Source organism: Pantherophis guttatus, chromosome 17 (genome assembly GCF_059756535.1).
Source record: "Pantherophis guttatus breed Tessera chromosome 17, ASM5975653v1, whole genome shotgun sequence".
In the NCBI taxonomy this organism is placed as follows: Eukaryota; Metazoa; Chordata; class Lepidosauria; order Squamata; family Colubridae; genus Pantherophis; species Pantherophis guttatus.
This window is the reverse complement of record NC_142079.1, coordinates 7,552,461-7,573,013: the sequence shown is the minus strand read 5'-3', so window position 1 is coordinate 7,573,013 and position 20,553 is coordinate 7,552,461. Positions and strand designations below refer to the sequence as shown.

The 20,553-nt window shown below is 46.5% G+C and overlaps 1 protein-coding gene across 2 annotated transcripts in view; it reads left to right on the top strand.

Moving 5' to 3' along the window:
- The window catches only part of LOC132709596 (carbonic anhydrase 15-like), a 108,409-nt gene that overhangs the window by 23,995 nt on the left and 63,861 nt on the right, over positions 1 to 20,553 (top strand). The window lies entirely within an intron of this gene.

Genomic DNA, 20,553 nt, shown 5'->3' with positions numbered 1-20,553 from the left:
CAAGGGCTCTTCTCTTGTTGCCAATTTACTTCTTCCTCTGCTCTTGTCTTCTTTGATTGGCCAATTGTCTGGTTCCTCCTAGCTATCTGAGCTCAACCGTGAATCCATTGTAGATCTGTGGTACCTTCTTAGTTGTGGTTCTTGAGTGTGATGCTTCCCTATCTGAGCTGAACGAGGCACAAGTCCCCCTCTCTGCCACCCCCAAATTCCAATCCAAGAAGAGCCAAGGGGACATCAGAAACAAGCTTCATAACCACCTTGAGTTGAATCCCATCCAAACCATTGTAATCTACCTCAGGGACCTCGCACTCAAATTGTAGAGAATGCCACACGGGAAGGGCATCCTCTAGGACCGTGATGGTGAACCTATGACATGTGTGCCACAGGTGGCACACAGAGCCCTCTCTTTGGGCACGTGAGAGGTCACACCAGCTTAGCTCTGCCGTGGATGCGTGTGCGCCAGCCAGCTGGTTTGTGGGTCTCTGCCGTGCATGCGCAGGAGATGGGGCACATGCGGGAGATGCGAGTGCATGCTAGGTGTGGGGTACACACAGGGGTCATGTGTGCATGCACGGGGTCGTGTGCACATGCGCAGGGGAGGGGTGCACATGGGGAGCTGTTGCGCGTACATGTTCTGTCCCCGTCCCACATGCACACACACCAACAGACGTCCAAGAGTTAAAAACCAAACCAGCCGACAAAATCCTTTTCCTTATGATAACGGAACTTGGCAGCAACCTAGTGGCTGCCTGCCAAGAGTTTATTATTTACAAAGAGGAGAGATAACTTCTCCCCACTCCTGGTACATCAAAAGAAACAGCTCAATAATTACGGAGTCAATCAAGTCCAGAGATAATCCAGCAAAGTCTATAGCCAAAAGTCCGGCAATGCAGAATGGCATGGAAGCTTTCAGCTTTGTTCGTCACAAGGCTTGACTGGCCACCACGCTCCCTTTTATACCCTGTGGGTTGTGGTCCAGTGACTCAGCCTAATCTCGGGCACACCTTTTCTTCTGTTGCGCACGCTTATCTCTGCAATGCTGGCGTGGATCCAGCCAAGACTCATTACTCTCATCACTGTCCACCTGGGGCTGCGTGGACATACTTGGCCCCGGCCCTATCTCTTGCCCTTCGGCAGACACCGAAGGCATTGCCAGAGAGGAGGGTCCTGGAGAGGGAGGCCTTGCCAACTCCTCTCCTTCACTCTTGGAGTCCTCTCCTGCCGATGACACAGGCTCAGGTAACAGAGCCGCAACAGTACATTGCATTATACTCTGTGTCAAAAAAGTTAGCCGTCGCTGTCTAGGAGAGTCCCAAAACTCAAGATGTTACCGCATGATAGATATTTTTTTTTTAAAAAAAGGGTGGGGCTTCCTTTATATTCCTGGATGTCAGGCTACTTATGGATGGTCTCAAGCAGAAACTTCATTGCTACTCACCTGTATTACAAGAATGTCACCCAACTGACTGCATTTCCTTGAGAATGGTCAGATTTATTTATTTATTTTATTTATTAGTTCAATTTATATGCCGCCCTTCTCCATAGACTCAGGGTGGCTTACAATGCACTTATGGCAATAGCCTTCATTCTTTTGTATATACCTGCTTATTAGGGCTTTTGGCCCCCCCCATAAGCGGTGTTTCTACAAAGTCAGCTTATTGCCCCCACAATCCGGGTCCTCAATTTACCTACCTCGGAAGGATGGAAGGCTGAGTCAACCTTGAGCCTGGTGAGATTTGAACTCGCACTAATTGCAGGCAGCTGGCAGCTAAGTGCTACATAACAGCACTTAGTCCGCTGCACCACCAAGGCTCTCGAGATTCTGAGGAGGTCAGGCCTTTTCATCTTTCTGCAGCGCAAGGATTCTATGCTCGCCCCGCCCCCCTTAACATGTCCCTCCAGTCTAGGAGAAAGGTCAAGTGTATTTTATTAGAGGTCAAGTGTATCGCAGCATTGCATAGCCAGAACTGCACACCAAAATCCCTCAGTTCTACTTCCTCTTCCAGCTGCCCCCCGCTGCCCATTCCACTGTAACCAACCAAATCCATGCAAGATGTTTCCATAACCGTCAGTCCAAGCGCAGTTTGGTAGTAAGTTCTCTCTTTCTTCCAGCTGGGTGACCTTGAGGCAGCGTCTCGCAGTGATACAGTCTCTACTTTCGATTTCCCCAAGCATTTCCCACCTCATCCCCTCTCCCGTCAGCTCACGGCGGTCTGGTCACTACATAACAGTGAAGAACAGCAAGCATACAGTGGTGGCCAAAATTGTGGACACCTTTTGGGAAAAGTTGTATTTTCTAAAAATAGCTAACAACATCGCCTTTTTTTTGGAGCAGTACCGTAAAATTCTATATCAATGGAAAGTTAATGTAATCAATAATGTAATGCAATAACTTTAATGAAGGATTTGCTATTAGGATAGCCGTTACAGTATAAAGAAAAAAAGTAAAACATGTAGAAAAAACGAGATAGACAAAAATTATCACCACAGAAAAACCAGATATAGAAAAATTATCACGTCAGTTAATCCTTAGTTGGGCAACTTTCCGCATGAATGACGGCCTTACAACGTCTTCCCATGGAGTGAACCAAGTCTTTGAGTTCTGCAGCTGTTCTAATGTGAAACCAAGATTGAAGGATGGCTTCTATTAACTGGGTTTTATTGTTGGGTTCGCTTCTGACTAACAAGTTTCTTGAGTTGGCTCCATAGATTTTCCATTGGGTTAAGGTCTGGGCTATTCCCAGGCCATTCCAGCAGTGGAATAGGATTATCTTGAAACTCCAAAAAAAACAAAAGTGGTGTTATTAGCCATCAAACCTCAAAAACACACTTTTCCCAAAAGTTTTCCACAATTTTGGCCACTAGTGTAAGGTGACACTGGAGCTGCCATCTTGCTCTTTTTAAATTCCCCACCCTTTTAGGTCTCCGCATGGAAGAGGCTATTTTATCAGCCTGAGAAATGCAACATTGATTCCCCGCCTCCTGTTTTTTTCTTGGATGCAAAAAATCTCCAGTGAGTCTAAAAGCAAGCAAGTGAAAAATATGATATCGCATTCAACAGAAATGCATGAAATGCAGTAACAGCTGCGCAACAGCGCTGATTCCCTTCGGCCAGCTAATTTGCAGCATTTTTCATGATCCGGAACGCTCATATTTAGTTTCATTACCACAAAATCAAATACACGCTAATTATATCGTGCTGTATTCCCAAGAACATTATCGTGCATGATATGTAACCTAATGTAATAGAAGCGGTAATAGCTTTTTCAAGATCACCTCTTCCAAAGTATTGCGGAAGGCAGAAGAAAATCACAGGCAGTCCTTGACTTTCAACCTTTCGTTTCTTGACTGTTCGGAGTTACAACGCCCCCGAAAAAAGTAACTTATGACCAATTTTTTTTTCAACTGGCACGTTTTTTTTATGACATTTCCTGGGTTCTTGTGTTCGACTTTCGCGACCTTTTGACAAGCAAAGTCAATGGGGAAGGAAGATTCATTTAACAACCATGTGACTCACTTAGCAACCCTAGCAAGAAATGGGCAAAATTCGCTGAATGCCTATCTTGCTTAAGGAACAGAAATTTAGGGCTCAGTTGTGGCCCTAAATCAAGGACTTCCTGTATTTAGAGAGCTGTATCGTCAGTATCTCAGTGGCTAAGACGTCGATCGAAAGATCGGCAGTTCAGCGGTTCGAATCCCTAGTGCCGCGTAACGGGGTGAGCTCCCGTGACTTGTCCCAGCTTCTGCCAACCGAGCAGTTTAAAAGCAGGTAAAAAATGCAAGTAGAAAAATAGGGACCACCTTTGGTGGGAAAGGAACAGCGTTCCATGCGCCTTTGAAGTTGCGTCATGCCGGGCATGTGACCACGGAGACGTCTTCGGACAGCGCTGGCTCTTCGGCTTTGAAATGGAGATGAGCACTGCCCTCTAGAGTCAGGAACGACTAGCACATATGTGCGAGGGAAACTTTTACTTTTACCTTTATCTTCAAGGCTCTTCATCTATTCAGGCTGTGGACACAGAAACTTCTTTCAAATGTATCTGGAAATGAATTGAAGCTGGAGGACCTGGCTTGGCTCGGTTTGAATGAACCTGTGTTCTTGTTCATATGTACGGCTATTCTCCCTATTATTCTACCCTCCCCCTGGCATTTCTTCCTCCCTTTAAAATAGGAATAAATCACATTATGCCACCCACACAGACTGAAATTTGTTGATGAGAAACCTGGAGGTGGCCCTCCAGCTCAGTGGTGGGCTTCAAAAATTTTTACTACCTGTTCTGTGGGTGTGGCTTGGTGGTCGTGGTTTGGTGGGCATGGCAGGGGAAGGATACTGTAAAATCTCCATTCCCACCCCACTCCAGGGGAAGGATACTGTAAAATCTCCATTCCTTCCCCACTCCAGGGGAAGGTTACTGCAAAATCCCCATTTCCTCCCAATCAGCTGGGATTCGGAAGGCAGAGAATAGATGGAGGTGGGGCCAGTCAGAATTTTTACTACCGGTTCTCCGGACGACTCAAAATTTCCACTATCGGTTCTCCAAAACTGGTCAGAACCTGCTGAAACCCACCTCTGCTCCTGCTGTTGTGGGACTCCAGAGCCTTTCCAGGGGTGGAGGATGTTAGCTTTTGTAGTCCACAAAAAGGGGTGGGTTTCACTTAACTTTACCACCAGTTTGCCACACTCATGCACGCTTTGCACGCACGCTGTTCTGCACTTTGCTAGCTCGTGTGCCTTCCACGCATGCGTCCAGCCTAAAAAAACGTGCCTAAATAGCACGACTTGGAGCTGGGGCAGATGGGCAGGCCCAGCTGCGATCGCCGCTACCAGTTTGCCAGGGCGAACCGGCTGAATACCACCTCTGCCAGCAACATTTGAAACGATCTAAGCTTCCTCCTGAGGCTGTAGAGAAACCTAATGTTGAAACGGGAAGGGGTTTTTTTTTTGTGTGTGTTATTTTATTTTTTTTGGTGTTATTTTAGATACGAGTGATCTCCGACCTCCGGATTTTTCGTCGGGCCCTTAAAATCTTATTTTTTTCAGTTAGCCGGTCTGTCTTGATTTTAGGGTTAGTTTTAAAATTTTAATATTGATTTTAATTGACAGGTTTTAAATTATGGGCCGAATTTATAAATTATTTTAACTTTATTTTTAACTGTGATGTTATGTATAGATGTTTTTATCTTGGCTGTTCACCGCCCTGAGTCCGAAAGGAGAAGGGCGGTATAGAAATTTGAATAATAAAAATAAATAAATAAATAAATAAATAAATAAATAAATAAATAAATAAATAAACAAACACACCGTATGGATACTGTAGATGTGTACGAAGCACTCTCCTTATTCCCTATGGATCCGTTCACTAACTGCGTCTTTCGAGGGCTGATCTCACTTACTCCATCGCTGAAATTCAACGCTCCACTTGTGACGCAGCCCAGTTCTTCTCGGCAGCTCGATTTTCAAAAGGGTTTTGAGCAGGAAATCCCACTGGGGGTGGGGGTGGGGGTGGGGGAAAGCCATCTACTATAGATCAGCCCCTGACCCTCTGCATTATGGCTCAGGAAATAGGGAATCCAAGCCCGCTCAGTTCTTGTTTCATTTTTATTTTTTTCCCAGAAATAGCAAACCTATTAAGAAGAGACATCAGCATCCCTTTCTCTTGGTCTTAATTATAGATTTAAATTTAGCCGCAAAGGAAACGTGGCTAAAGTTAGCTTTGGGGAAAGGCCATTGCCTTTCTCTTTACACATGAGCAAAACAAAACCAATCTTTGTGCTGAGGGATTGTTATGGCCCGTCGGCAGCCAGCAGAGCTACCTGCAGAGCAGGGGTGGGCTTCAAAAAGTCTAGCAAGAGGTTGTCTGCCTGGTTGCTAGGTCGGCGTGATCATGGTGGGCGTGGCCTAGTCAGCCTCCTGCACCATGGCGGGGAGGGGGCGTTTTTGCCCTCCCCAGGCTCCGGAGGCTTTCCTTGAGCCTCCGGGAGGGCGAAAACAGCCTCCCCAGGCTCCGGAGGCTCTCTGAAGGCCGGAAACAGGCCCGTTTCTGGCTTTCCCAAATTACCGGTAGGCCCATTTTTCGCCCTCCCTAAGCCTCTGCACGTACCCTGCACTTACCTGCATCCAAAACGGGCCGCGTGGGGACTCCTGGGAGGGGCGAGGAGGGGCGGGAGGGGCCAGATAGGAGTGGGATTTGGGGGTTCTCCAAACTGCACAGAATCTTAACTAGAGGTTCTCCCGAACCCTTGTGAACCCCCAGCAGCCCCACCCCTGCTGCAGAGTCAATCGAGGTGGAGGTTGAAGGAGGGCCTGGGCCAGCTCCGGAGACCTTTGGAAAGCTCTGATAAGGAACCAGCATCGGAGACAGAGGCAGAGCCGGGCTCTTCCGTCCTCCCCCAGGTGGAGAGGCAGCTGTCTTTGGGGGCTGAGCTTTGTGAGGGGGAGGAACAGATGGGGTCCATCCCAGATGCTCGTTTACGTAGAGAGGAAAGGAGAGGAGAGCAAAGGAAATCAATAAGCCGGCTCTCAGGGAAAAGCAGACGTTGATGCTAGGCAGCCCCTCCCTGTCTAGGAAATAAATAGGAAGGGTCTATTGGGACTAATTACGCTTGATTTTTTGTTTATCCACGTGAATAAAAGACTGTTACTGCCCTGTTACACAAAGGGGTTTGTTTTACTCACGAGTAAAACGTTTTCATGCAGCTGTTGATAAAAATAGGATCGCCAACATGATCGCCAATGTCCGATGATGGGTATGGCACAAGAAGAAGAAGGAGAAGAAGGAGGAGAAGGAGGAGGAGAAGGAGAAGGAGGAGAAGGAGAACGAGAAGAAGAAGAAGAAGAAGAAGAAGAAGAAGAAGAAGAAGAAGAGGAAGAGGAGGAGGAGGAGGAGAAGGAGGAGAAGGAGGAGGAGGAGGAGGAGAATAATAAGAAGAAGAAGAATAAGAAGAAGAAGAAGAAGAAGAAGAAGAAGAATAAGAAGAAGAAGAAGAAGAAGAAGAAGAGGAGGAGGAGGAGGAGAAGGAGGAGGAGAAGAAGGAGGAGGAGAATAATAATAATAATAATAATAATAATAATAATAATAATAATAATAATAATAATAATAGGAGGAGGAGGAGGAGGAGGAGGAGGAGAAGAAGAAGAAGAAGAAGAAGAAGAAGAAGAAGAAGAAGAAGAAGAAGACTGATTCTTGAGGAGCCTCAGCAGGTGACAGCCATAGATAAGACAAGTTTTTGGATCCAGCTTTTCTGTCCCCCCTTAAATTGTACATTGATTAGAATAACAAACACACATTTTAGCTTTTGCCTCCCGGAGTTTTCGCTTTAGAACATCTGGTTGCAAAACATGTTGGATCAATTCCCATTGCAGTCAAAGGAAGACTTCAGGATGCGTGCTACAGATTTGAGAAATGAATCACCAGCCTCAAACCTGGAGGAGAAAATTTGTCATCCTCATCTACACCGGCCTCAAATTTTATTTCCATCTTAATGTTTTTTTTCCATCAGACTGGGCTCCAGGCCCCTGGAGTTGCAACTGAAATGTTTTTGCTTTAAAATTTAAAATGCCCTTCCTTCCTTCCTTCCTTCCTTCCTTCCTTCCTTCCTTCCTTCCTTCCTTCCTTCCTTCCTTCCTTCCTTCCTTCTTTCCATCCATCCTTCCTTCCTTCCTTCCTGCCTGCCTGCCTGCCTGCCTGCCTGCTTCCTTCCTTCCTTCCTTCCTTCCTTCCTTCCTTCCTTCCTTCCTTCCTTCCTTTCTTTCTTTCTTTCTTTCTTTCTTTCTTTCTTTCTTTCTTTCTTTCTTTCTTTCTTTCTTTCTTTCTTTCTTTCTTTCTTTCCTTCCTTGCCTGCCTGCTTGCCTTCCATCCCTCCCTCCCTCCCTCTTTATCCAGGGGTGGGCTTCAAAACTTTTAGCAAGGGGTTCCCTGCCCGGTTGCTGGGTGGGTGTGGCCATAGTGGGCGTGGCCTAGTCGGCCTCCTGCACCACAGTGGTGGTGGGGCATTTTTGCCCTCCCCAGGCTCCATAGGCTTTTCTTGAGCCTCCGGGAGGGTGAAAACGGCCTCACCAGGCTCCGGAGGCTTGCTGGAGGCCGGAAACGGACTCCTGGGGGGGGAGGGGCGGGATGGGCGGGGCCAGCCAGGAGTGGGATTTGGGGGGTTCTCCGAACTGCACAGAATCTTAGCTAGAGTTTCTCCTGAACCCCTGCAAAACCCCATCAGCCCATGCCTGTCTTTATCTCTTTTCCTTCCCTTCCTTCCTTCCTTCCTTCCTTCCTTCCTTCCTTCCTTCCTTCCTTCCTTCCTTCCCTCCCTCCCTCCTAGAGTTTCTCTTGAACCCCTGCAAAACCCCATCAGCCCACCCCTGTCTTTATCTCTTTTCCTTCCTTCCTTCCTTCCTTCCTTCCTTCCTTCCTTCCTTCCTTCCTTCCTTCCTAGAGTTTCTCCTGAACCCCTGCAAAACCCCATCAGCCCACCCCTGTCTTTATCTCTTTTCCTTCCTTCCTTCCTTCCTTCCTTCCTTCCTTCCTTCCTTCCTTCCTTCCTTCCTTCCTTCCTAGAGTTTCTCCTGAACCCCTGCAAAACCCCATCAGCCCACCCCTGTCTTTATCTCTTTTCCTTCCCTTCCCTTCCTTCCTTCCTTCCTTCCTTCCTTCCTTCCTTCCTTCCTTCCTTCCTTCCTTCCTTCCTTCCTTCCTCCTCTTCCTCTTCCTCTTCCAGGTAAGTGCAGGGTATGCGCGGAGGCTACGAGAGGGCGAAAAATGGGCCTACCAGAAGTTCAGGAAGACCAGAAACAGGCCCGTTTCTGGCCTCCAGAGCCTGGGGAGGCCGTTTTCGCCCTCCCGGAGGCTTGAGAAAAACCTCCGGAGCCTGGGGAGGGCAAAAATGCCCTCCCCCCCTGCTGTGGTGCAGGAGGCCGACCAGGCCACGCCTACCCCTGAGCTTGGGTAATGAAATGTCTACAAGAAAACAGCCAAGCTCAGAGAGCATCAAGGAGTCCCCCGTTCCCCGCTCCCCAAAATAAATTCGCTCATCCCTTTTTAAGAGCTCAGAAGATGCTTCTTCACATCCTTTTCTTCTTAGGACCTTCTTGTCCTTCTTGCTTTAAACTTGGAACAGACGGCCCTCTGGAGAAAAGGATGGGAGGTTTTGCGATCGGGTCCCTGCTTCTCCGCTTGAAGCATCAATCCATTTCGCACGGCAGCGGTTGGTTTGTTTTTGTTTTTGTTTTTTTTAAAATTTTAAAGAATGCTGTGAAACAAGACATTTGGGACAAGCACAGAACAGAACAACAGTCGTCGTTGTTGTTGTTGTTGTTTTTTCCTGCAAGGCTGCTGGGCAAAATCTATCATTGCAGTCTGTGGCCTCCTGGTAGACTGATGGAAGCAGCGTCGTTAGAGAGTTTGAGAAAAGCAGGAAAAGCAAATCGTGGGAAGGAGCCACGGGACATTTCAGCTGCTAGAAGTCCAATGAACGAAATGTGTGTGAGTGCGTGCGTGAGTGTGTTTTACATTTTTAAGGGTGGAAAAAAAAGAACCAGGAAAGAAGACCTCTTCTCTTCTCTTCTCTTCTCTTCTCTTCTCTTCTCTTCTCTTCTCTTCTCTTCTCTTCTCTTCTCTTCTCTTCTCTTCTCTTCTCTTCTCTTCTCTCCTCTCCTCTCCTCTCCTCTCCTCTCCTCTCCTCTCCTCTCTCCCCTTTCCCTCTATCCTCCCCTCCCCTTCCATTCTGTAATCTTCCCTTCTCTCCCCTCCCCTCCCCCTCTCTCCCCTCCCCTCTATCCTCTCCTCCCCTCCCTTTCCATTCTGTAATCTTCCCTTCCTTTCTCTCCTCCCCTTCCATTCTGAAATCTCCTCTCCTCTCTTCTCCTCTCTCCCTTCCCTCTATCCTCCCGTCCCCTTCCATTCTGTAATCTTCCCTTCCCTTCTCTCCCCTCCCTTCCCCTCCCCTCCCCCTCTCCCCTCCCCTCTATCCTCTCCTCCCCTCCCTTTCCATTCTGTAATCTTCCCTTCCCTTCTCTCCCCTCCCTTCCATTCTGAAATCTCCTCTCCTCTCCTCTCCTCTCCTCTCCTCTCCTCTCCTTCCATTCCATTCCATTCCATTCCATTCCATTCCATTCCATTCCATTCCATTCCATTCCATTCCATTCTACTTCTGTTCTGTTCTGTTCTGTAATCTGTTCTGTTCTGTCCCTTCCCATCCTGTCCCGTCCCGTCCCATCCCACCCCACCCCATCCCACCCCACCCCACCCCACCCCATCCGTGTTTATTTTTGGGATTTCTATTACAATCGTTGCATCTTTCCAGCCTCAAAATGATGCACACTTCCAATGATGTAGCAATTGCATTGCCAAAAACTAATTGCATGGTCCCAGGACTTTACAGTTTGCACAGACACACACACACCCAGAGAAAAATTGGGAATATTTGCAGAGCCACCGTTGATGCTCAGTCTTGAGCCATGCTAGAAAGATAATGCCGAAAGCTCACAGATCTCCCCCCCCCACCCACACCAATAAAGCTCAAGAACGGGCCCTTCTTAATGGCTGTTCCCCTACTTGGAAGGCCTTGATGGATGCCCTCCAGGCTCCCGTCCTTCGAGAATGCTTCAAGATTCCACAGGGCATGTAGGCACTTAAAGTGGTGAAGCTGACTCACGGGCCGGTTTTATTACCTGATTTATAGTTGGATTTCTCTTGGCTTTAGGTTGATATATTGGCCTCTCTCTTTCTGCTCTCCGCTCCCTTTTGCAGCCCTGCAAAAACGCCTGGATTTGTCAAAGTAGCCGATGTAAAAATGTTTGTATAAATAAATCATGTTGGCTGCCAGAAGCCAAGGAGAGGCAATATAACAGGATAAGCGTCGGGCAGCGCTTTTCCTTGTGTGTTCATCCCGCTATTCGGGGGTGGGCTTCAAAAATTTTAGCAAGGGGTTCTCTGCCTCGTTGCTTGGTGGACGTGGCCATGGTGGGCGTGGCCTAGACAGCCTCCTGCATCACGGCAGGGTGGGGGGGCGTTTTAGCCCTCCCCAGGCTCCGGAGGCTTTCCTCTAGCCTCTGGGAGGGCTAAAATGGCCTCCCCAGGCTCCAGGGGCCCTCTGGAGGCCTGTTTCTGGCCTTCCTGGACTAGAAGCTCTCCAAGGTCCCTCCCAACTTGTTACTCTGTTATCTGTTCAACCAGGAGTGCTGCAAGACGTCCGCCCTACCATTAGCTCAAATCAACAGGAGGTAGCCGAGCTCAAATAACAGACACACTACCTGATTGATAGGCAGTGTCAGAAATTCCCAGCTGATCTATTTCTTGCCCCCGGGGCTCTGCAATCCTCATCAGGGGTTTAACAGAAGCATATTGACAAAAGTTAGATGTTCTGTCGGAGAGCTGCAAAAGTAGATTTACTTGGCCTTTGCCAGAGCAATGGATCTCGCTGGCCCATGGAAATAAATCTCCATTGATTTTTTTTCCCCTTTGAATTCTCTCCCTCTTCGTAGCCCTGAGGGTCTGTTGTTTGTCCAGCCCTCACAGCAAAACAAGAACGAGTAATTTATATATCATCCATGGGGTGTTATTACTAATGTGCCCCTTAGCTGGAATTCGCTTTGTTCAAGCTGCTGTTTCTAAAATACCTAATTTGGCTTCTCCGGTTCCTTCCCATCAAATTTGGGGCTTTGGAGAGAAACCGTCCCCAGCTACGGACCCCAAAGAACGCAGCACACACAAAGTCTGTACAAACCTTAGTTTACTAAATTAAATCAGTTTTTTTCCCCAAACAACGGCTGTTAATTAAGTTTCTTAACAGCCGACAAAATCCAAAGAATAAATAATCTTAATCTTACTACCCTCAAAACGACGCTATAGAGCACTGCACACCAGAACAAGTAGACACAAGGACAGATTTTCCCCGAACGCCATCACTCTGCTAAACAAATAATTCCCTATACACTGTCAAACTATTCACTAAGTCTGCATTACTATTAATCTTCTCATCGTTCCCACCACCCATCTTCTCCCACTTACGACTGCATGACTGTAACTTTGTTGCTTGCATTTTTACGATTTATATTGACTGTTTCCTAATATGATTTGATTGCTTATTTGTCCCCTATGACTATCATTAAGTGTTGTGCCTTGTGATTCTTGACGAATGTATCTTGTCTTTTTATGTACACTGCGAGCGTATGCACCAAAGACAAATTCCTTGTGTGTCCAATCACACTTGGCCAAGAAAGAATTCTATTCTATTCTATTCTATTCTATTCTATTCTATTCTATTCTATTCTATTCTATTCTATTCTATTCTATTCTATTCTATTCTATTCTCTATAGACATCGATCAAGGTGGCACAGTGGTTTGAGGGCAGCACTGCAGGCTACTTCAGCTGACTGCTAGCTGCAGTTCGGCAGTTCAAATCTCACTGGCTCAAGGTTGACTCAGCCTTCTATCCTTCCGAGGTCGGTAAAATGAGGACCCAGATTGCTGGGGGCAAGAGGCTGACTCTGTAAACTGCTTAGAATGGGCTGTAAAAGCACTATGAAGTCGAAATGCTGTTGCTCTTTCTTTCTTTCTTTCTTTCTTTCTTTCTTTCTTTCTTTCTTTCTTTCTTTCTTTCTTCTATCTATCTATCTATCTATCTATCTATCTATCTATCTATCCATCTATCTATCGTGTTTCCCCCAAAATAAGGCCCTGTCTTATATTTTTTTGAACCCTGAAATAAGCGCTTGGCCTTATTGCCATGCACTCAAAAGCCTGATTGGGCTTATTATCAGGGGATGTCTTATTTTGGGGGAAACAGGGTATCTATCTATCTATCTATCTATCTATCTATCTATCTATCTATCTATCTATCTTGTTTCCCCAAAAATAAGACCCTGTCTTATATTTTTTTTGAACCCTGAAATAAGCACTTGGCCTTATTGCCATGCGCTCAAAAGCCCGATTGGGCTTATTATCAGGGGGTGTCTTATTTTGGGGGAAACAGAGTATCTATCTATCTATCTATCTATCTATCTATCTATCTATCTATCTATCTATCTATCTACCTACCGTGTTTTCCCGAAAATAAGACCCTGTCTTATATTGTTTTGAACCCTGAAATAAGCGCTTGGCCTTATTGCCATGCGCTGAAAAGCCCGATTGGGCTTATTATCAGGGGGTGTCTTATTTTGGGGGAAACAGAGTATCTATCTATCTATCTATCTATCTATCTATCTATCTATCTATCTATCTATCTATCTACCGTGTTTTCCCGAAAATAAGACCCTGTCTTATATTTTTTTGAACCCTGAAATAAGCGCTTGGCCTTATTGCCATGCGCTCAAAAGCCCGATTGGGCTTATTATCAGGGGATGTCTTATTTTGGGGGAAACAGGGTATCTACCTAACTACCTACTCACTCTATCTATCTATCTATCTATCTATCTATCTATCTATCTATCTATCTATCTATCTATCTATCTATCTATCTATCTATCATTATAGAAAGACCTGGCATATCCTACAGAACCCGTCAGTCAAAGTCATTTGTGAAACAGGAATTCTTCTGATCTTGGGGACCTCACCGATCCATGGGAGAATCTCTGACGGTCAGTGAGGTTGGCCTTCGTGGCCTTCACAAGGCAGCTGGTGGTGCGCCATTTTGAATCCCATCTTCCCACCGTATTTCCCATTGGATGAATACGTTTTAGGAGTTGGAGCTGGCGCCATCTTCCTGAGATGTTTCTTGCTAGCCGATTTGGGGACGGCTGGCGGAAGGACGATACTTTGAGGTTCCACTGGCTCCACAGGATCTGAATTCGATCTAGATAAGCTGGAATAGAAACCATTCCTGGCTGTAATGGCATTCACGGCTCGGAACATTGCTTGGTTTCGTCCGGAGACATGAAGTGGGTGAAGAGTCGGGACTGACCTGGATTTGAACTTCTCTTCCTGGGAGATGGTGTCCCCCAGCTTCCCGCCTTCAGGAATCCTGAAAGGGCTTCCTTTCAGTTGGTCAAGGGTGTTCTCATCTAGTTCCTTCAGAGGACTCAGGTCCTGGAAAAAGTGATGGTCATTATAGGCGTAGATAGTCTCCCGGAGGCTTTGTAGTTCCTCCATAACTTCTGTCTTCATGGTTTCAATGCTGGCCACCAGTTCTTCTTTCAGCTCTGCAAGGTCCCTTTGCAATGCCTTTTGGACGTCCATGGAGAGTCCGCTGCCATGACTGGTGGAGTCATCCACACACAATGGACAATCTGTACTTCGTCCTTCCAAACTCTCGTTGGTACTTCCAGGCAATGCTTTGTCGTCTTCTCCTCCGTGGACTAAGTTCCCCACCAACATCATCAGCTGACTGTTTGATGTGGGATCTTCTGCCTGTTCACTGATGGAAAATTGGGCTTGGAGATGGCTCCTCAGATCTGCCAGCCTCTCTTGGTCCACCACACCATCACTTTCTGCGGTGCTGGGAATCTCTGGAGAGGCAGGGCTTTCTTCCTGGCCGACATCCTCCTTCTTCTGCTCTGCTTTTTGTAAAGAGGTAGACTCTTCCTTCTTCTTCTTGGCTTTCTTCTCCTTTTTCTGGACAGCGTGAAGGTCCCCCATGGTCTTCAGCCCCTCACTGGCTGCCTGCAGAAGCCGAACGTGATGCCAACTTTTGGAAGGTTCCGAAGACATCTTGCACTCTTCACACAAAGCAGCCGAAGCAGGCGAGAGAGAGAGAGAACGGGTGACTACCGTTTCTTGCAAGACTGGAGTGTTCGCTAGCAAATCAACAGATGATTGCCGAAGCTATTCCAGAGGGAAGATGGAAAGGGACTGAGGGATCAGCTAGAAAGCAAATGCTATAGCTACTGAGACACTCTGGACTCAAGTAGGTTGTATTTGAGGCAATCACTCCAGAGAACTCCCTATCTTAACCCTTAACCACAATTGTACTACTGGTTCAGCGGTGAAATCTGAACTGGTTTACTATCGGTTCGCTGCTTATGCGTACCATGCACCAAATGCCAAAAGGAGGCATGCGGGAAGCAGAACCTGGTGTGTGTGTGTGTGTGTGTGTGTCATCAGCTGTGGAGTGCAATCTTTTTTTTTTTTACTTTTAAAAACATTGCTTTTAAATTTTAAAGGCCTTTATTTATTTATTTGTTTAAATTTCTATACTGCCCTTCTCCAATATAGGACTCAGGGCGGTGACGATCACGCTGCTCAGCTGGGATCGCCAGAGGCTTTTCCCCCGCTCCTTTTAAAAGCATTTTTTTCTACAACCTTACAACCTAAAAAAAATGCTTTTAAAAGGCTCTGACGATCCCAGCTGAGTTGCCCGATCGTCAGAGGCTTTTAAAAGCATTTTTTATTCAACCTCTTCAGCCGAAGTTGTAGGTGCTCCAACACTGGAAGTTTTTAAAAAGAGATTGGACAGCAATTTGTCCTGAATGGTATAGGACAGGGTGAAATCCGATTTTTTTTTACTACCGGTTCTGTTGGCGTGGCTTGATGGGCGTGGCTTGGTGGGCGTGGCAGGGGAAGGATATTGCAAAATCTCCACTCCCACCCCACTCCAGGGGGAAGGATATTGCAAAATCCTCATTCCCACCCCACTCTGGGGCCTGCCAGAGGTGGTATTTGCCGGTTCTGCGAACTACTCAAAATTTCCGCTACTGGTTCTCCAGAACCTGTCAGAACCTGCTGGATTTCACCCCTGGTATAGGGTCTCCTGCTAAAAGAGAGGGTTGGACTGGAAGACCTTCAAAGTCCTTTCCAACTCTGTTATTTTGATGCTTGAATGGAATCTTATCTGAATTTTCCTCTTCCATCCATGAAGTCTTCTACATTGATAATCTTCTCTTTTATCTTGGAGCTAAGGCAGTGTCCCATGCAAAAAGTCGACTTTCGCCCTAAGCCTTATTTCCACAGATAGGACATTTTGTACGAGTGATGGGGAAATCGTGGCCTTCCAGATGTTTAGCTCCCAGAATCCTTCAGATGCTGGTGGGACAAATGAGTCTTGGCTACATAGTTCAGAGAATCCCTTGGAGGTTGTCTTGAGAAGTGATGAGATGTGGAAATTGTGGCCTTCCAGATGTTCAGCTCCCAGAAGCTGGTGGGACAAATGAGTCTTGGCTACATAGTTCAGAGAATTCCTTGGAGGTTGTCTTGAGAAGTGATGAGATGTGGAAATTGTGGCCTTCCAGATGTTCAGCTCCCAGAAGCTGGTGGGACAAATGAGTCTTGGCTACATAGTTCAGAGAATCCCTTGGAGGTTGTCTTGAGAAGTGATGAGATGTGGAAATTGTGGCCTTCCAGATGTTCAGCTCCCAGAAGCTGGTGGGACAAATGAGTCTTGGCTACATAGTTCAGAGAATTCCTTGGAGGTTGTCTTGAGAAGTGATGAGATGTGGAAATTGTGGCCTTCCAGATGTTCAGCTCCCAGAAGCTGGTGGGACAAATGAGTCTTGGCTACATAGTTCAGAGAATCCCTTGGAGGTTGTCTTGAGAAGTGATGAGATGTGGAAATTGTGGCCTTCCAGATGTTCAGCTCCCAGAAGCTGGTGGGACAAATGAGTCTTGGCTACATAGTTCAGAGAATTCCTTGGAGGTTGTCTTGAGAAGTGATGAGATGTGGAAATTGTGGCCTTCCAGATGTTCAGCTCCCAGAAGCTGGTGGGACAAATGAGTCTTGGCTACATAGTTCAGAGAATCCCTTGGAGGTTGTCTTGAGAAGTGATGAGATGTGGAAATTGTGGCCTTCCAGATGTTCAGCTCCCAGAAGCTGGTGGGACAAATGAGTCTTGGCTACATAGTTCAGAGAATCCCTTGGAGGCTGTCTTGAGAAGTGATGAGACAGCCCAGTTGCTCACAGCATCCTCGTGCTGTTTACCACCTATTAAGCTAAAGTGATTTCATTAGAGAGAGATGTTTTAATTACAGAAAGGCTGAGATAGGGACGGCGAGTTGGGCCCTGGTTAATTAGCACCCTTGAGACCCAGAATTACTGGCAATGAAGTTTACGAAGTCTAACCTGTGACTCAGCAGAAGCACAAGCTTCGCTTAATTGCTGGCTCTTTCATTTGATTTATTTAGGTTTTTTTGGAGATTCCGATCCCACCTTTGAATCCTCAAAATAACGGAGGCAACCTGAAGAAGGAACGCAAGTTCAGGTAGTCCTCCACTTACAGCGAGCATGTCTTTTGCTAAGCAAGGCAGCTGTTAAGCGATTCACGTCTGTTTTACCACCTTTTTTTTGTGTGTGAGGGGGTGTTTTTTTTATTTTTTATTTTAATTTGATTTATATGCCGCCCTTCTCCGGAGACTCAGGGCGGCTTACAATGTGCTCAGCAATAGTGTTAAACAAATTTCTGCAGTTTGTTAAGTCGATCACGCCGAAAGGCTCTCCTCTATTTTCAGGACCTCTCCTCTTTTTCTACTTTGTAAGAAGAGAACCTGTTTCATCCAGGGCAGGGGTGAAATCCAGCTGGTTCTGACAGGTTCTGGAAAACCGGTAGCGGAAATTTTGAGGAGTTTGGAGAACCGGCAAATACCACCTCTGGCCGGCCCCAGAGTGGGGTGGGAATGGAGATTTTGCAATATCCTTCCCCCAGGAGTGGGGAGGGAATGGAGATTCCGCAGTATCCTTCCCCTGGAGTGGGGTGGGAATCAGTGGTTGCCCCTGGTTCAGACCGGTTTGCAAGAACTGGTAGTAAAACCGGCGGGAGGCTCCGTCCACCGCCGCGGATGTCATCATCGGTGATCTGCACGATCCCGTTGTGAACTGGTAGTAAAGGTAAGTAGAACTCACCCCTGGTGGGAATGGAGTTTTTACAGTATCCTTCCCCTGCCATGCCCACCAAGCCACGCCCACCAAGCCATGCCACGCCCACTGCCCTAGACTAGGAATAGATGATGGCTGGTTACCATCAAAGAAAAGATACTGTAGTAGCTTGGGCTTGGCCGCAATCTATTGTTTTGTTAACATAGTGTCAGCACTTCAACCTGCTGACATAAGAAGGAGAAGAGGGGTCAGCTGGCAAGAGGACGCTTGACTTCTCACCTACTTATTTTCCCTGAAGATAATATCCCCTAGGAGATGAGATGGGAGGGGGGACATTCCTGGGAGCTGAAATAGTAGTAAAATAGTATGGGGAGAGTGCTTTGGAAGATGGCCAATGAGACGCAGAGAATTGGGGAACGGAAAGGGGAGGTTTGGGGTCAGGAGGTCAGTGTTGGCTACGCCACAACCGGGGACAGATTGTCATGCTTAATAAAATGAAAGATTGCATCAAAGACTATTTGTTTGGAAACGCAATTCATTTTATTTGAGACGACATCGAAACCTGACACATAGGACATAAAATATAGTCCAGAGTAGAAAATTCATGTGCTGCATGAAATTATGGATTGCCCAGTCCATTAGCATCACAACGATGGGAATAAAAATAGAAAATGAGAACAAACAAGTAAAGAGAAAAGACTTTAAAAAAAAAAAGGCACTCTTTTTTCATTTTTATGGATTAGTTGGCTCTTCCCCCCAAAGTCAAAATAGATGTGTCTCCTTGAGAGGGCATAACGTATAAAGTTAATATTAAATCCCTCCTCACATCTAACAAGAGATTCTCTCCTCTATATTTTACTGTTAATAAGCCTAATGTTTGAAGCACGCCATGGGTTGATGGATGGATGGATGGAAGGAAGGAAGGAAGGAAGGAAGGAAGGAAGGAAGGAAGGAAGGAAGGAATGGGAAAAGAAAGAGCAAGAGTAATCACTTAAAATTATATACCGCTTCATGATGCTTTACAGCTCTCTCTCAGTGATTATAAATCAAGAGTTGCCCCCAACAATCTAGGTCCTCATTTTACCAACCTCGGAAGGATGGAAGGTTGAGCCAAGCTTGAGCCAGTTAGGATCGAACTCCTGGCAGTGGGCAGAGTTAGACTGCAATTCTGCATTTTAACCATTACGGACCACGGATGGATGAATGGATGGATGGATGGAAGGAAGGAAGGAAGGAAGGAAGGAAGGAAGGAAGGAAGGAAGGAAGGGGAAAAGAAAGAGCAAGAGGAATAGCACTTAAACTTATATACCGCTTCATGATGCTTTACAGCTCTCTCTCGGTGATTATAAATCAAGAGTCAGCCTCTTGCCCCCAACAATCCGGGTCCTCATTTTACCAACCTCGGAAGGATGGAAGGTTGAGCCATGCTTGAGCCAGTTAGGATCGAACTCCTGGCAGTGGGCAGAGTTAACCTGCAATTCTGCATTTTAACCACTACGGACCATGGATGGATGGATGGATGGATGGAAGGAAGGAAGGAAGGAAGGAAGGAAGGAAGGAAGGAATGGGAAAGCACTTAGACTTATATACCGCTTCATGATGCTTTACAGCCCTCTCTCAGTGATTGTAAATCAAGAGTCAGCCTCTTGCCCCCAACAATCCGGGTCCTCATTTTACCAACCTCGGAAGGATGGAAGGTTGAGCCATGCTTGAGCCAGTTAGGATCGAACTCCTGGCAGTAGGCAGAGTTAGCCTGCAATTCTGCATTTTAACCACTATGGACCATGGATGGATGGAAGGATGGATGGATGGATGGATGGATGGAAGGAAGGAAGGAAAGAAGGAAGGAAGGAAGGAAGGAAGGATGGAAGGAATGGGAAAAGGAAGAGCAAGAATAATAGCACTTAGATTTATATACCGCTTCATGATGCTTTACAGCTCTCTCTCGGTGATTATAAATCAAGAGTCAGCCTCTTGCCCCCAACAATCCGGGTCCTCATTTTACCAACCTCGGAAGGATGGAAGGCTGAGTCAACCTTGAGCCGGTCAGGATCGAACTGCTGGTGTGTGGGCAGAGTTAGCTGTAAATACCTGCCGCTTGCCAAGCACCCAATTTTTTGATCCTGTAGAGATACTTCAACAGCCGCTAAGTGTGAAAAGCGGCCATAAGCAGTGGTGGGATTCAGCCAGTTCGGGAGAACCGGTTGTTAACTTTCTGAGCCGTTTGGCAAACTGGTTGTTGGAAGAAATCTTTAGGGCAGAGAACCGGTTGTTAAATTACTTGAATCCCACCACTGGGCCATAAGTCACTTCTTTTCTTCAGGGCTAATAGTCGCTAAACGGATGATCGTAAGTCGAGGCCAACCTGTAATTCACCTGCCTCTTCTTCTTTTCCATCTGGATGAAAGCTGGCTTATAAAGTCTGGGGCGCCAATTTTTTAATGGCTGTTCTCCGTTCTTGACTTCTTCTGCAAGGGAAGGGAAAGGAAGGGCGGGTTGGAGGAACTGAGAGGACTGGTTGTGCCTGGTTTGGACTCAGCTGAGGTTCAAGCTGAGTGGGCAAGTAATTGAGGACCTCTTGTTCCACTGTAAATTAATGTTAATTCTCTCCTGTCTTCACCTGACACATATTCCCCGCGGGTAATATAAACCAAGGTGCTTAAACGCCTACTTGGCTCTCTTGAGCTTTTTCTGCAGTAAAATGTCACCCTGGTTACCTTTACACTAAGGGAGCTCCCAACAGACATTAAGAAGAAGAAGAATATTATTATGATTACTTTTTTTTAGACTAAACCCAACTTTCTCTAGCCCTTCATCCTATT